The sequence below is a fragment of the Lissotriton helveticus genome, chromosome 2_1, assembly GCF_964261635.1.
Source record: "Lissotriton helveticus chromosome 2_1, aLisHel1.1, whole genome shotgun sequence".
NCBI lineage: Eukaryota > Metazoa > Chordata > Amphibia > Caudata > Salamandridae > Lissotriton > Lissotriton helveticus.
This window is the reverse complement of record NC_136059.1, coordinates 492118790-492135466: the sequence shown is the minus strand read 5'-3', so window position 1 is coordinate 492135466 and position 16677 is coordinate 492118790.

Genomic DNA, 16677 nt, shown 5'->3' with positions numbered 1-16677 from the left:
TCACCTCTAGAATATCTAGACTTTAAAGCAGCTCTTAAAAAGTTGGCAACACAAAAAAGCATGTGGGCGCTAAGCTGAGCTGAAGATACAGTAAGGCGAGCATGCTTAAAATATATATTTTTTAAAAAGAGGTTTAAGAAACAGCTGCCTTGGGTAAGTAAAATACATAGACATATGCAGTGTAAGGTATCTTGTGGAAACCTATTGTTGCAGCCAGAAGGACCTCTCTCTTCTACATGCGCAACAAAACCAGTTGGTGAAGCCAATAAATGATGCGCCAGATTCAATCTAAAACAGGTAATTAAAAATCGATGATATACATTTGTTAGAATCAAGAGATAACTCTACATTCCCAACACTGATTTTACTAGGACTGTCCTCTTACCAAGGGTTTTCTAAGCTCCATTTCCTCCCTAGAGGCCATGGTGGCATGCTTCAAGAATAGTTCTTTCCCTGTGTGCTAATCAAGTGACTGCACTGTATCACGGTGCGTGAAGACAGTTGTTCTACCTAGGCTGTTGGGGTATACTTGACATATCTTAGCCATGGAATTTTTGGAACCATGCTCACAAGAGAGACAATCCTCGATCACTAGTCGGTTAAAATCTAAAATTCTCTCATTATTCAGCTTTTGTCAGTTTCATTCCCAAATTCTCATGAATTCATTTTTTATATTTTTCAGCCACTTTTCCTATCCCTTCGGATGAGCAAGGTTGCTGCTTCTGCACCCAAAATGCCAATTCATTTTTACAATATGTTTAATTTTTATCATGAGAATATTCCTGTTACAGTCATTATTTTCATATCCTCATTAAGAGGCCGATTAGGATGGCGGACGGATCGCCACGCCATGCAGGCGGTTGCGATCCGTCCGCCATCTGTGCCCGTCCGCCACCAATATCCCCCCCGCCATATTACAATAGCAGGCGGGGGACCGCGGCGGACAGAAACACTGTCTGCCGCTTTTCCGCCCCGGTCGCCTTGCGGCCGGGGCGGTAAGGGTTCATATGGCTGGCGGTGTCTTCCAGACACCGCCAGCCATATTACAATTGCCGGATGCAGGTGCCTTGCCGTGGCGGCAATCCTTGCTTGCTTGTTCATCTCTGCTTATACTCGGATCTCCTGCTCCTACCTCTCGTCCTTGTGTGTGATCCTTATTACAGGGGCTGGTTTTGCATAAATCAACAAACTATCTTTGAGTCATTCTTTTCTTTTTCATTATTTTTCCCATCTTTATTTTTGTCATCTTTTGTTTTCTTTTTGTCTGCACCATCAGCAATTGCAGGAAACACACCCACAGTCTTCAGCCCTTTCTCGCTCTACACTTTATTCCATAGATGCAACCTCACATTCAACTATGTTTAACCGCTTTTCCAAATTGACTCTTCTACATTTAATTTTGTGCTTTTAATTCTCCATCAGGGTTAGACTGGGAACACAGAGCAGCGCTGGCAAATGTTGTCAGACCAGCCTCTCTATGTTACAGACCGAGGGAGCAGAGTGAGCGAGCCTGCCCACTATAAGGGGGGCTTGTCAGTTCTCCCCTAAGAAATTATGGATACAAATGGCAAATATGGCAAATATGGTGACTTCTGCAACACAGTTTTCACCATACATACAACTGTATTAGCTTTTAAAGCATTGCAAATAATGACCTTAGAGTGCACCATGATAGGACAATCTTTATTGGGGGCCTTCAATGATTCCCTTACTGCCACCCTACAACGTTGCCGCTTATATCTCCATAGCCACCCTCTCACATGTATTAACCCACAGAGTTATCCACATAACACAAAATCTTTGAGCTGGGTGATATGCTTGTTTTGTAGCAGGCATGTTAACCTGAGTCAATACTGCCACTAGACACAACTCTGATCCCTCACCAGGAGGAATATTAATCACCAACGATATCTTTACACTTTTATTGATGCTGAAAGCTGTTTGATATAGAACTAACTCTGTGCTTTAGAAAACATAACACAGGGAGGCTGGAAACGAAAGTGAATACTGAGTGTGTTATGCTGGCCTCCTTTTTTGTTACTGGGACTGATGTGGCAGCACTGCTTCAAAACCAGACCCTAGTCACCAAACCGGTCTCCCACCTTTCCAGCCTCCTGGGTAGAAGCCTGATTCCGAGTACGGCCAGTCTGTTCTCCACCCAAACCCACTCATTTAATGCTTTGAACTGTGCAGGTATTGGCTGAAGCTTCATCTCAAATATGACACAGCTTAGGGGCATATTATCAAGGACGACGTTAAAATTATCGCCTGTTTAGCGGTAGAAAACTGCAGCTAAAGCGGCAATAATGGGCTTCATATTATGCCCTGGAGAATTCCAATAGAAGCTCATGTTCATACCAGAACATGGACTTCTATCGGAATTCTCAAGGGCATATTATCAAGCCTATTATCGCCGCTTTAGCGTCAGTTTTTTGCGGCTAAACCGATGATAATTTTTATCGCGGTTCTTGATAATACGCCCCAAAGTTCATAACCTTTTTCACACGAAATGTGCCTTTCACAAGAAATTGCAACTTTTTATCATTCACAGTATTGTATGTCTTGCATTAAGCCGCAAACAATTATTCGCGCCTTCATCCTCCAGCATTCCAAGAGTGGGTGTACCAATTGAAAGCTCTCCCTCGCCTGTGTTAGCAGGAATCTTTGACTTATCCAGGACCCATTTTACCAAATTTCACAATACAGAAAACAAATCACTATACAATTTCAAAACAAAACCATAAACACAATACTCAATCTTGATAAACCAATACACTTAAACCTTTGTTGCCTACCAGGACTCGGGAAGAGAACCAAACTCACCACATAAAGGTTTAGCAGTTTCCGGCACTATCAGTAAGAGCAAGATAGATTTTCGTCCATCAGCAACCTACCCTTAAAGTCAGTGTATCTATTCTCGAGCACAGAATAAACACCACTACTCACAATTTGCTCTCATTCACAAGTAGATTAATAAGATTCCCATATCTTCAGCGTATATCCTGTTGCCACACCTTTGTTACACAGTCACCTTTATATATAACTCAAGTTCTCAGTTCCCCATAAATCTGTAACCTTTACTCATCAATACAAAAACATGAACCATTTTGTAATAATTAGATCAAATTGCAATGTTTCTTCATAAAAATGCATAATCTTCTATAGCTTTAGTAACTTGTGCACCATATTACAGTGCCATACAGTACAACTTAGCATTTTTGACACGTGCAAAAAAATCATTATAACGTAAAAACATGAACAAAATCACTTCACACCATCACAAGACAACACACACCTCACAGAGCCCTGTTAATACTCACTTCCCTGACAACATCTATAGGCATTCCAGCAAAAATCCAAATGGTTCCAGGATTGTACAAGTTTCGACATTATTTGGGTCTCAGATTTGTTTTTACTAATTAGGTTAATTAATTCCTGTGTTATATATTAAAATTAGACTGATTGGCACAGTGCCCACATTCTCCATCAACCATTTGTCAATACTCTAGTTAAAACAATTTCAGGTAGAGGTGTAGTAACATCCATGGCTGTTTGAGTTTTCTAAGATTAAACCTTATGCCAGTGCTTCCCAAAGTTTTTAGAAACATTAACACACTTTTTAGGACCGCAAATGTGTGTGACCCACCTAGGTTTAGCAGACATGAAGTAGACATTTTAAATGTGATAAAGCATCATATGATAGCACATTGTTTTTCCATTGAAATGGTCACTAAAATGCAGATACATACAATTTTAAAGCTAAAATTATAATGTACATAATTATTAATGTGTGGAAATCGGGTTTCAGCGAATATTTATCAATTGTGCATCACCAAGTAAAGTGTCTTCAATTGTTCTGATCCTACTAAAATCTTTGGGGCATATTAGCAAGGGCACTATTGCCGCTTTAGCGGGACTTTTTCCCGCTAAAGCGGCCATATTTTTATCGCCCTATTAGCAAGCTGTCGCTAACAGCAGTTAGCGACAGTTTATAGGCGACAGGTTTGGAGCCCGCTTTGCATGTCGGCGATATTTATCGCTAATGACATACAAAGTGGTTGTACCCAACCTGTTAGCAACCGAAAGCAGTTGCTAACACAGCTATCGCCTATTAGCAACGCAGGCAAAGCGATTAAAAAAATTGCGCTAAGCGCGAATATCGCCTGCTCAGACCATGACTTAACCTGTATATCCAATGGGAGGTGGATATTCAGGTTAAATCCCCATTAGCAATAATGCCTGAATATTTCTGGATTTCCAGCGATATTCACGCATTGAGCCGCTATCGCCGAGTATTTTATTATTTATTGATTTATTTCCAAGGTTTTATATAGCGCTACTGGACTCGAGGGTATCAGAGCACTTTACATGGTAGGTAAACATATACAACAAAATAAACAGTGTGCATTAAAACATGAGTGACATAAAGTAAGGTGTTTGAATGAGCTGGGGGGTAGGGGGATGGAGATCAATAGGGGGGAATGTCGAATTTCAGAGGGAGATGGGAGTGTAGAAAAGGGGAGAGGAAGAAAGAAAGGCGGGGAAGGGGTTGAGAGGGAGCAAGGAGTGGAGAGTGTCAGACTTCAGTGAGATTACGTTCCCCAATATTTGTTGAGAAGGAGTATTTTGTGTCTTTTTTTGAAGAGAAGATAGGAGGGGTTGCATCGAAGATCTTTGGGGAGAGAGTTCCAGATCGTGGGGGCGTTCCCAGAAAAAGCACGAGATTGGGCTTTTTTGTGTTTGAGTCTAGGAGGGATTAGGGCAAGAGAGTTGGTGCTTCTCAGGGACCTGAGCACCCAGCTTTTTGCAATTTCTCTGCCAGGTATGAGGGGGTGCTTTGGTGAAGGGCTTTGTGCATGATACATGCAATCTTGTAGGTGGATCTTCCTTCTATAGGGAGCCAATTGAGTTTTTTTAGGACCGGAGAAATGTGGTTGAATTTTTTACAATCGGAGATAAGTCTGGCGGCAAGGTTGAGAACAGATTTGAGCGGAGCTAGGTGGGCTTTAGGGGTGCCAGCCAGTGTGGCATTACCATAGTCAATACGGGAAAGGACAAGCGATTGGATAACGGTTTTAAAGTCATCTGCTGGTATTAAAGGTTTAGGTTTTTGAGGTGGTGGAGGGTGAAGAAGGCACCCTTGGCAGCATTTTTGATGTGTGGGATGAGATTCATGTTATGATCAATGCTGATGCCTAAGGATTTGACAGCATTCGAAGGGGAGAGGGAGCAGTTGAGAGCTGTTATATCCTTAATCCAGAGGTGAATGGGGAGGGAGTTGTTTTTAGGAGTGTAAAGGATGATTTCAGGGTTTTTTTGGGTTAAGTTTGAGATGATTAAGATGGAACCAAGCTTGTATTTTAATCAGGGCCTCGTTGAGGTGAAGGATGTCATTGTGAGATTTAATCCTGTAGTATAGCTGGGTGTCGTCGGCATAGAGGTGGTAGGATATTTTAGCTTGTTTAAGGATGTGGGTGGGAGGTTCCATGAATAGGTTAAATAAGGTAGGGGAGAGGATGGAGCCTTGGGGAACACCAAGTGAGACAGGTTGGGGCTTGGAGAGGCAGTGGCTGAGCTTAATTTATTGGGATCTATTTTGAAGGAATGAGGAGAACAATTTGAGTAGGGTGCCCTCAAGACCGAAGCGGACTTCGAGGGTGTTAAGAACGGTGGGATGGTGGACAGTATCAAAGGCAGCCGAGAGGTCAAAGAGGATTAATAGAGAGGATTCACCTTTGCCTAAGGAGCGATGGATGTCATCAGTAATATTGAGCATGGCAGTTTCAGTACTGCATCCTTTTCTGAAACCAGATTGGAATATGTCTAGGAGATTGAATGAGGCGATATGGTTATCTAGTTGGGTCAGGACACATTTTTCCAGGGCTTTTGAGAGGAAAGGCAGGTTAGAGATGGGGCGTACATTGTTAAGGTCGTTAGGGTCAGCGGAGGTGTTTTTGAGGATGGGGGCAATTTGGCCTAGCTGAACACAGCCTGTGGAAAGAGAGGAATTGATTATGTTAGTCCAAACAGAGCAATGACATGTTTGAGTTCTTGGACCAGGTGTGCGGGAAGAGGATCTTTAGTTTGAGAGGAGGGTTTGAGTTTAGAGATGATATTGGTGACATCGGTTTCAGAGACAGAGGAGAATTCGCTCCAGGAAGCATAATTTTTAGCATGGTGGTTCGTGACAGTGGAGACAAGTTGAGGGCGAACAGTGAGGGATTTAGAGGGAATTTGAGGTGGGGTGGAAGAGGATTAACTAGTGTTAGGGATGTTATGGGGGGAGTTGATTGAGGGGAGGTTGGGGTGGGAGAGGGGTGGAGGCGAAGGAGAGTTCAATCAAGTTGACTTTATTAGAAAAGAAGCTGGCGATCTCTTCGCATCATTCAACAGACGCTAGCATTTTGGGGGGGCGGGAGGATGTTTGCATTTGAACAATGTTAAGTAGTTCTCTGGGGAGGTTTCTGGCTTGATCTAGTTGGGACCGGAGAGGGGAGGCTTTTTCATTGAAAATGGTTTTTTTGTAAAGGGCTCTGGCCTTTCTGAGGAGGGCCAGATTGCCAGCGGAGGGATGGTTCCTCCAGGTCCGTTCTGATTGTCTGAGGGCCCGTCTTTCATTATTGAGGTCAGAATTGAACCAGGATTTGGGCGGAAAGTTTTTTTGTTGTTTAATTTTGATTGGGGCAATGTGGTCAAGGGCTTCAGTAATAGAATTATTGTAAAGGTCGGTTAGGTCTTTAGTACTGTGGGAGAGAGGGGCGAGGAGTAAGTGAGTTTTAATAGTGGATTCCAATTCGCCCGGCGGAATAAGGTGAAGTTTACAAGTAGGTTTCAGAGGTAGACTGCTGTTGGGGGTGGGGCCGTAAAGGAGCAATTCAGGGTGAAGAGGATGAGGTGGTGGTCGGACCAGTCAACAGGAAGGATGTTAGAGAGGGAGGCCAGATCCTTGCAGGTCAGAATCACATCAAGGGTGGCACCTTTGGCATGAGTTGGGGATTGGCAGAGTTGAGTCAGGTCAGTGATGCCCATGATGCCGTTAAATAGGGAGACTGCGGGGTCATAATTTTTATTCCAGTGGATGTTGTAGTCCCCAAGAAAGAGATTTTTAGAGTGGGAAAGCGATGCTTGGGTAATAAGGTCAGACATCTCTTCAGTAAAGGTGATAGAATTACCAGGGGGGTGGTAGATAGTGTGAAGCCTAATGGAGGGGGAGCCAGGAATGTTGATGTCAGCGCATAGGTACTCAAATGTGGAAGGGTCTTGCACCTGGACTGTTGAAAGATTAAGATCTTCTTTAAAGATTAGGGCAAGGCCACCTCCTATTTGCTCACTTCTATCTTTCTTGATGATGGAATAACCAGGGGGGATCAGCAGGTCGAGGATAGGGGTGGAGTGAGGGCTGAGCCAGGTTTCAGTAAGGAATGCTATGTCAATGTTATCACGGAGAATGGTTTCCGCAATCTCAGTCGCGTGGCAGGAGGCGGATCGGCAGTTAATCAGCATGCACAAGAGGGGGTGGGGTTGGGCAGTTTTGAGGGAGGCTAGGGGGGACAGGTCTGAGTTGTCGGGGGGGGTCTAGGTGATGCCGGAAGTAGAGGGAGTCTGCTTGTACCAACGAGAACTGGGACTGATGGTTAAGGGGAGTGGAGGGAAAGGATGGTGATGGAGAGACAAGAGCGCTAGTATGAGAATTAACTTCTAGGGCTGTCAAGCAGGTGTCAAGCAGTGGAGGGGGGAGTTATGGCATAGAAGGGGGGGATGATTTTGGTAGTTTCAGTGGGTTCCGATAGGGTAGAGCTATTTAGGGGGAGGGGTGGGCATGGGGGAATGTTGGTGTTGGTAGCAGCGCCAGGTGGAGTGTGGGTGTTGGCAACAATGTCATGTGGGCAGTTTGTAGGGGGGTTGAGGGGAGGGGTGTTGGAGTGTATAGAAGAGGGGATGGTGTAATGTGAAGGGATCGATGTGGGGGCATGAACCAAGGAGTGGGCTTTGGTGAGGAGTGAGTCATCAGTTCTAAGGGAGGTGAGTTCAATGGCAAGGGATGATAGGAGAAGTTCAACATAAAGGAGTGATTGGGTAAGAAGTGAGGAATGAAGTGGCTCAATAGTGTTAATGAAGTTAGAGGGATGAGAGTGTTCTAAGGGAGATAAACGTTGCTAATAGCACATTATCTCTGCGATAATATCCGTCGATAAAAAAAATGCGCTAAGCGCATTTAGCGATAATTATCGCTATTTTTTGCTAATATGCCCATTTGTTTCCATCACACTTCAGAATTTCTTTTTTTTTAAACTGTGCTTTATTTTGTTTTCTTAACCATTGAATGTGGACAGTGCATTTACAAGTATTTATGTTTTGTTCTGTGTTAGGAAAAAAATTTCATTCTCCAGCTTTCCTTCTACACTTCATGTAACCCAGTGGGAATATCACATAATTAACTTTAATTTTCTTTGTCTAACAGCAAAGTGAGATGAGTTGCAAACTCCAGTCTCTGTGTTAATGCAGCAGAAGGCATAGCTTGACATTTGACCTCTGTCTTTGAAGCACAGCAAATGTGACACAATAGGTACAAAGTTTAAAGGCATCTCTATTTATTGCAAAGACTGGTGACCCACCACAAATCAGTTAGAAACCATTAAATAAAACATCCACAAGACAAACATTCAAGTCAAACTACAAAGATTTATTCAAAATTAGCATCATTACTGAAGGCAAAAAAGTCTTCAGTTAAATCATGGGGAATCAGCAAAATCGCAAAAGGTCAAAATCAAATAATACAAAATGATTAACATGATATGATGTCTAAGGCAAGTAGCAGCCAGAACCAAAGTATAAATCAACAAGAGGTCCAACATAGAGTCTGCATCAATAAAAAGCCCAAGAAAGTCTGTCACATCTCCTGAAAACAGTATCTTTTATAGGGTTTTAGACACAAAAGCCACACACATTTAGTTACCTCTAATTGCCTGACAGGGCTGGGCTAGCATGTTACAAGACACAAACCAATGAACATTAATGAACACTAGATACATTCAACATGCTACATCTGAAAACATCTACTTCACTACATATTAATGAATGAGGTGTGCATAGAAAATTAAGGAAATGACGTGACATTTGTGCAACTAAGAAAAAGAAAAGGTTTAGCTAATTAATTGTCACTAGCAAAGACTTCGGCAAAGGATCTTTGAATGTTTCAAAGACAGGAAAATCCTGAGCATCCCTACCTCCGAGAAAGTTATATTTTGCACCCTAACCTACACCATGAATGAAGCTTCTATTTTTCTGATTTTTTGGATTTGGAAAAGCACAAATAGAAATAAATGCACTTGGAGGATGCTCGTTCAAATGAAGTAAACGTGCACAATGTAAATTAAATATTATTTACTATCTATTAATAATGTTCTTATACAGAAGTGTTTCCTCCTCAAGGTTGCAGCAGGTAAACACATTAATAAAATGGTAATAAATACAATTTTATTATAATTAGCCGCAGGCTTGTGCTCTTATTGTGAGGACAGGGGACGCAGCTGATTCTTACAATTTCACTATTGTTGCAGTCCTGCCAGCGTGCATGTGGGCCAATCTTACATGCACACTTCAGAGCCAGCAATCTTAGCGCTGTAAAACCGCTGAGGAATTGCAGGCAGATTCCCAGCCTCAAAATGAGCACTGGGTTAGCCTGCTCCAACCAATCCTGGAGATGCAGGTTGGATTTGCGTTTCACAAGCAGGGAAGTCCTTCCCTTTCCTTTTGCAATCACAAGGATCCCCGAGGAACAACTAGGAGGAACTAATGGGCATATTAACAACAACTTGCAATAAATATCGCAAAGTGCACTAGGCAAATTTTTTTGATTGCCTGCGAAGTCCTGCTTCTATCACCGTGGTAGCGACATATCAACAATGCGCCGCTACCCGGCGATAGCAACCATTTCCGACGCCAATGGATGGTGATAAATCCTTAGCGCCAGCGATAAAAAAACACACACTGACGCAAGAAAAGTCGCGATGGGCCAATTATCACCAAAAGCATCCCGATAATTGGTATCAGCCTTGCATTTTGCATGCTGCAAGCGGGAAAAAGCAGCATAAAAGACCTCCAAGCCGGGGAAAAAAATGGAGAACACAGCAGAAAGCAGGAGAGACATGGAGGACGCTGGGACCAGTGCTGAGCCAACAACCAACCACCCAGCTAGCCAGGAGGAGCAGACAGAGACCCATGAGAAGGCCAAGAGGAAGAGGAACCCCAGGTTCAGACACCAAGAAAATCAGGTCCTGGTGGCTCAACATCAGCAGGAGCTAATCATAAAACACACAGTGCCATTGTCCAGGAAAAAGGATATATGGGAGGATATCACGGCTAAGGTCAATGCTGTGGGAGAGAGGAAAAGGAGAACAGTGGACGAGGTTAAGAAACGCTGGAATGACAGCAAGAAAAATACAAAGGAGAAAATAGCAGCCAACCGGAACGCAGTTATGAAGACTGGAGGTGGAAGTCCGGGGCCTCTGCTGGAGCTGGATGAACAGGAAGAAATGGTGACCCAAGTCATCACATAGAAACGGTGAACGGAGTGCCGGGTTGGGATACTGTTGAATGTGAGCAGACACAACCACAGGGTGAGTACAAATTATGAAGTGGGTGGATGAGGGTGGATGGGCACAATTGCACATATGTACAATAAATAGCATTGCATACCCACAATTACTATGGTTCAGGTCCCAGATAGCCTTGTGCATGGTGGCATGGACACACATCACCTGATCCAACCTAAACATTGCAAGACACATATTGCTGGACACACTGACATTGAAATGTGCTCTGAAAAGTCAGCCAAACACAGTCCAGGTACAACATCAGACAACAAAATAAGTGCTTCAAAACAAAAAGAGAGAAAGGGCTGTAGCGAAGACACTCTTAATCCCCACGTTATCCAATAATCAAAAAAATGAAAGAGCGTCAACAATATCCATAAAAACACACTCTTACCCCAACTGAACCCCCAAAGGAAAGAATCTTACCAAGAGGGAAAAAAATGAGGGGAGAGAAAGTAGAAGAGGAGAGATCAATGGTGAGAAGAAGAACCCTCAAACACCAAACAAGTAGGTGTTAATTTTCATCATTGCGTTTTCCAAGTATGAAAACAGAAAAAAGAGGGGGGACCCCACAAGTGTAGAGTTAAAAGGAAGGTCGGCAGTTCCATATATCAATTTTAATAGAGGGATAGCCTGCTTCCATTAAAAGCATGTGAAAAGAGCGGACATATTAAGGAAATAACAATGAGAACCTAATGTCCTTTCAATGAAAGAAATATAGAAATATGGTCAACATGTTTCTGCTTATAAATGAGCGACAGTCACTCAAGCATTCATCAGGACCTAAAAAGTAAACTCTTAAAAAAAGAGAGAATTCTTTTGTTTAATAGCAGAGCAAAAGGACACACTCTAATGTGTATCCAATCCTCGCTATCATCTAGAAAAAAGGGGGGGGTGGTTAGATCACCCACTCACGGTTACTCCTCCATGAGTTTCTTTAGTTGTTGTTAATACATCCGTATTTATCAGGCTTGTTGTCAATGCCTCGTGGGTACATGGCAGGGGTATTCTTCATGGCCGTTGCAAGTGTCAAACGGACGTCTCCCCGCTTCAGACCTACGGAGTGCACATCCATGCCCCGAACAAAATAAGTGCAACATCAAATAGCAAAGTGCCACATCACCTAGAGACACTGCAGGCTGCCAAAATGCACCCCTTGCACCATCACAAACCATATCCAAATCATCTTCACAAGGCCGCTTCTCCCAGTTGCCAAAATGAGTATGCAGTGTGAATGTGACTGACCACGTGCACGAGTAAGCATGCCAATAACAAGCTCAGCACTCCTGCAACATTGCACATGTGTCTGACGTTTGTGCAAGGTTGTGCGTGTCCATCAAGGGTGACTTGGATGGCCACACACAACCTTGCACACGAGCCAGACACATTTGCTATGTTGCAGATGTGCTGAGCTTTTTGGTGGCATGCTTACTCGTGCACGTGATCAGTGACATTCACACTGCAAACACATTAGGGCATTTGGGATATGCGGCCTTGTGAAGATGATTTGGATATGCGTCGTGATGAGGCAAGGGGGACATTGTGACAACTTCATGCATTGCCAACCAAAATGCCCCCTTGCCTGTACATGCAATGCAGTACTGCGTACAGCAAGATGAGAAAGCATAGAGTGAGTCTGCATACCGGCAACACATGCAATGTCACAATTAAGTGACCATGTAGGCCGATGGCCAAAAGAGTCATTTGACTAACTGCACGCATGCTGCAGACTGTACTGATGGGGCAATGGCATACAATGAGCAGGGGGGCAATATCTGAAACACCACAGTACGTGGACAATGCATGTAAGCAATGTGTCTCACAAACTTGTACTTCTTCACTTGTTGTTGTGACAGACTCACACAACCACAATGTCCACGTAAAGAAGTATGCTAAACAAAGTATGACAACAAGCGAAGGATAGCAGATGGGCCACAATAAATTAACAAGCCACAAATTGCACACTCAAAAATAAGGTCACTTTACAATCATACACCCCCAAGTGTACATATCGACCATACTGAAAACAGCATTCCGACTCTGTCATCATTTGAGTTGGCCATCACACAATCATGTGCATGTCAACACATCCTTCATGGTAAGTTAACTGTGTCATTGAATAAACATCCCGTCATGTTAGTAATCACCCACACGCAAAGCCAGGCATTGAATATCCGGAACCAGAACAGCATGTATCATCCATGTCTGCAGCTGTGTGGCACATACACAAATACACATCACCATGACATTTGCACCTGTTGATAGGGTTGCACTGACAAGGCCTGAACAACATAAATACTCATCTGAAAATCGACATACTCTAAATCATGTACCACACACTAGTAGCGGCCATCATAGGGTGTGCTGCTGGGCTGTGACGTGGGGTGGGAGAGGTGCCGTGTGGGCGGCTAGCAAACACCCGAATACGGATGAATGTAGGTAAGGAGACATTGAAATCAATAAAACTGATTTCGTTTTGCGCCCTCAATTGCAAAATGCGATGCAGGGTGCACCACAAAATCCTCTCATTCATTTAAAGTCTACTTACCTGCATGCATCCGTATTCCTGTCCATACTAACAGGTAAACAATAAAAACCCATTATACAGCCTGCCACTTTAGATTCACTCATCATGCATATCTCCAATGGGGTTGAATGGTTACATCCACATGCTATAAAGGGTCTACCCTGTTACTAGCTCTCCCGGCTCAGTGCCGTCATCGCTCTCAGTGTCTGGTTCTACCAATAGTCCCACCAAATGTTCCTATGCCCCAGCCGCCTCAAGTGATCTCGTGCTCCCCGTTCTCTTGGCTATTTGTAGCCTAACTATCCCATCACATTCTGCCCATTTGGTGAACCCTCTCTTCCATTGATCTAAACTCCGGGCCCCACTCGCCTTCCAGTGAATCGTAATTTCCCTCTTGGCCACTAATAATGCCATATCTATAAACTTGTTGGTGATCTTAGTTTTAGCTGTGTGGGGGAGCCAATGCAGTATACAAGTCCCCAATGCAAGATCTAGCTGCCTGTGCGTCACCACCTTCAATAGTGCCATTACTCTGGTCAAATAACTAGCCAACAGTGGGCACCCCAAATCATGTGAGGGAAGTTTGCCCCCTCATGCAAAACCTTGGGAATTCATCTGAGTCAGTGTTGAAAAATGCATTGAGTCTTCACCGGTGTGAGGTAAGGCGATGTAAAACATAAAAATGAAGCCATTGAAAGTGGGTGTTCCCGGTGCTGTTCCACGCTTGCTCCACAATCTCGGCCCAAGCCCTTTCCGGTATCTCTCTCCCTACATCTACCTCCCATTTATGCTTAAGTATGTCCAAAGGGTGCAGCTTCTCAAGAGTCATGTGCTTGTACAGGCATGTGACTGCCTTAAACATCCCAGCTGCTGTCAATATGTTTTGGCACCCTAAAGAAACCTTAGGTTCCGCTTGGCCCTCTTTCCAATGTGCATGAATAGCCACAGTGATCGCTGCCTGGAGTAGGAAGTCCCCCCTCTTACACCAAATTCCTTCTGCAGAGTACAGAAGGTCACTGCCTGGCATGACGCACAAAACGGTTCACCACTGCCATACACACTCCACATGTGGGCCCAAAGAAGCGGCTAATAGGTGTGGACACTGTCTGCTCAGACAGCAACAAAAATTGCAATACATGCTGCACCATACTCAGAAAGGGTAATCCAACAGAAGTGCAGTAAGCAATACATGCAAGATTAAACATGACAGTTGCAATGCACACAACACAAATCACAAGTAGCCAGAGCTACATAGAGGCACATGTGTCCTACATAGTGCAGCTCGGTTGAAAAAGCCAAAAGTGGGCCCTCCTCACACATAACTAATCGCACACAAAACACATGCACATGCCCAAGACCCTGCAAAGCTGCAGCTCTGTGAGTCACACTGACAAGGCAAGTGACAGGGAATGATGAATAGCATGCCTGCAGGACATGGTGCAGGACACCTCACTGATGAGTCGGAGTGTGGAACACATCCTCAAAGGAGCATGTCACACCTGACACAACCTTCTGTACACACAACCACTGATGGGACCAAGACACTTGATGACCTACTATGCACAAGTGTCACAACTCTGACCAAGACACATAATCCCCACAGCTTTCCACAAGTCAGCATAGTACATTCACAGTAGTCAAAGGGCCATTTCATGAAAGGGACAAGGGGCAGCTAAACAAAAGCAGCAGGTGCCCCTGTCACACAATGCAGTGCACACAAATACAAATCTGAGTACATCAACATTCCCTACTAGGTGCTACGGACTGCAGTGTGGCTCACTGTTTAGAGGAGGCAGACCCGGATGCTGAGATCAGACCCGGGACCAGGGTTAAATTCCCGACGAGGCAGGGTCTTGAGCCCAAAATGTCCACGGACTCGGTAATTCTCGCTTCGGTGCCTACTCGAATCACAGGTTCACACTCTGCAACTCTGGGCAATAGCTTGCTTAATCTCCACTACGGCCCCCGCGGCGGGATGCCTGGCTTTCACCTTGGGGATACCCAGTAGGGGCTATCTCACAGGGAAAAACCAGGACGGGTTCCCAATGCAAAGCGCTTTGAGACCTGGCGGTGATATTGCGCTATATAAAAACCTATCCATCCATCCATCCACAACACAACACAGGACAGAACACATAGCTTTTGTGTGTAGACACTGTCAAGACACATTTCTCACATAGGTAAATTGTGATATTACAATGTACAAGTACAACCTCACATCTGTGATGTCCTTGAAAACATCACCACCCAGAAAACACTATGCATCTTGTACAAAAAATTCAGAATGTACAGTCTCCCGCAACCTGCTTGTAAAGTCAAATAATGCATGGCCATAAATGTAACACACAGTTAAAACTGTATCTCCCATGAAAATTGCAGAGGGAGAGACAACACCTCCTGGACAGCAGAACGACCCACTCCACAACAATGTCTTTTATGACAGCTCCACCATCAATGAGGATGTATTTCAACGGACCCTGGACTCCCTTGCCACACCAACTCTAGGAGTAGGGCCACCCAGCAGTATTGCGCCAAGCACACACACTGCAAAAATCACCCACCAGCAAGCACCTTCCACCACAGCTGCCTCACAGGATCTTGGGGACCCATATCAGGCCTTTCACCGCTGTGTGCTTGAGGTCCAGTGGGAGACACGTGGCCATGTGCAGGTGGGGTTGGAGAGGCTGGCAGCCAAAATTGATGACTTACTTGATACACTGTCCCAGTAGGGTGGCTCACAAAGTGTCTGTGCAGAATTGTCACGATTTGCACGGATATTGGAGAGCAGGGAGCAGAGGGAAGAACAACAGATGGCTGCCAAGGCTGAACACCGGCGCAATGTTGCAGGGATATACCAGGCCCTGCTTCGGCATGTCACATCAGTGCCTCCCCGCGGTCTTACGCCAATAGTTGCTGCTGCTGGTGCATCCACATCCTCAGCTCCGCACCCTGATGGGTCTGTTCTGCACAGTACTGCTCCTACCATACCACTACCCACATGTGAGACACATGACACATCAGAGGATGAACCTGAGGATGAAAGTGCCACACTGGTAAGGCAACAGTACAGCAAACATTGATGTCTAAAGGCCTGTCTCACCATTGTATTTTTCTTACCATCATTCCACTGATCTTCCTCTTTCACTGTCTTCCAATGTCCACCAACACATGGACTTCCACAAATCTTCTTTTCCTTTACAATGGCACTGCAAACTCGACCTCTTCCCTTGGATCTGTCACTCCCAATGGACTCTGTCTGCCACTCTAATGGGCATCCATCCACTGTTGAGTTGTATGGGCTAGTACTGGTCCAGTCTACCCCTTGTACTGTGAATATATTATTTGAATTCACACAGATGCGTGTTTAGATGACCAATCAAGTATTTAACTAAGTCAATAGGTAATGGGCTGTGAATCCACAAGAAGGTCCACCAAGGGAAATATAATCAATTTACATGTGTTACCTGACACGAATAAGCAGTGAGATGACCAAGTATGTGCAAAATCTATCAATCAAGTTATCAATCAGCTGATCAGTAAAGCACACTACTCACC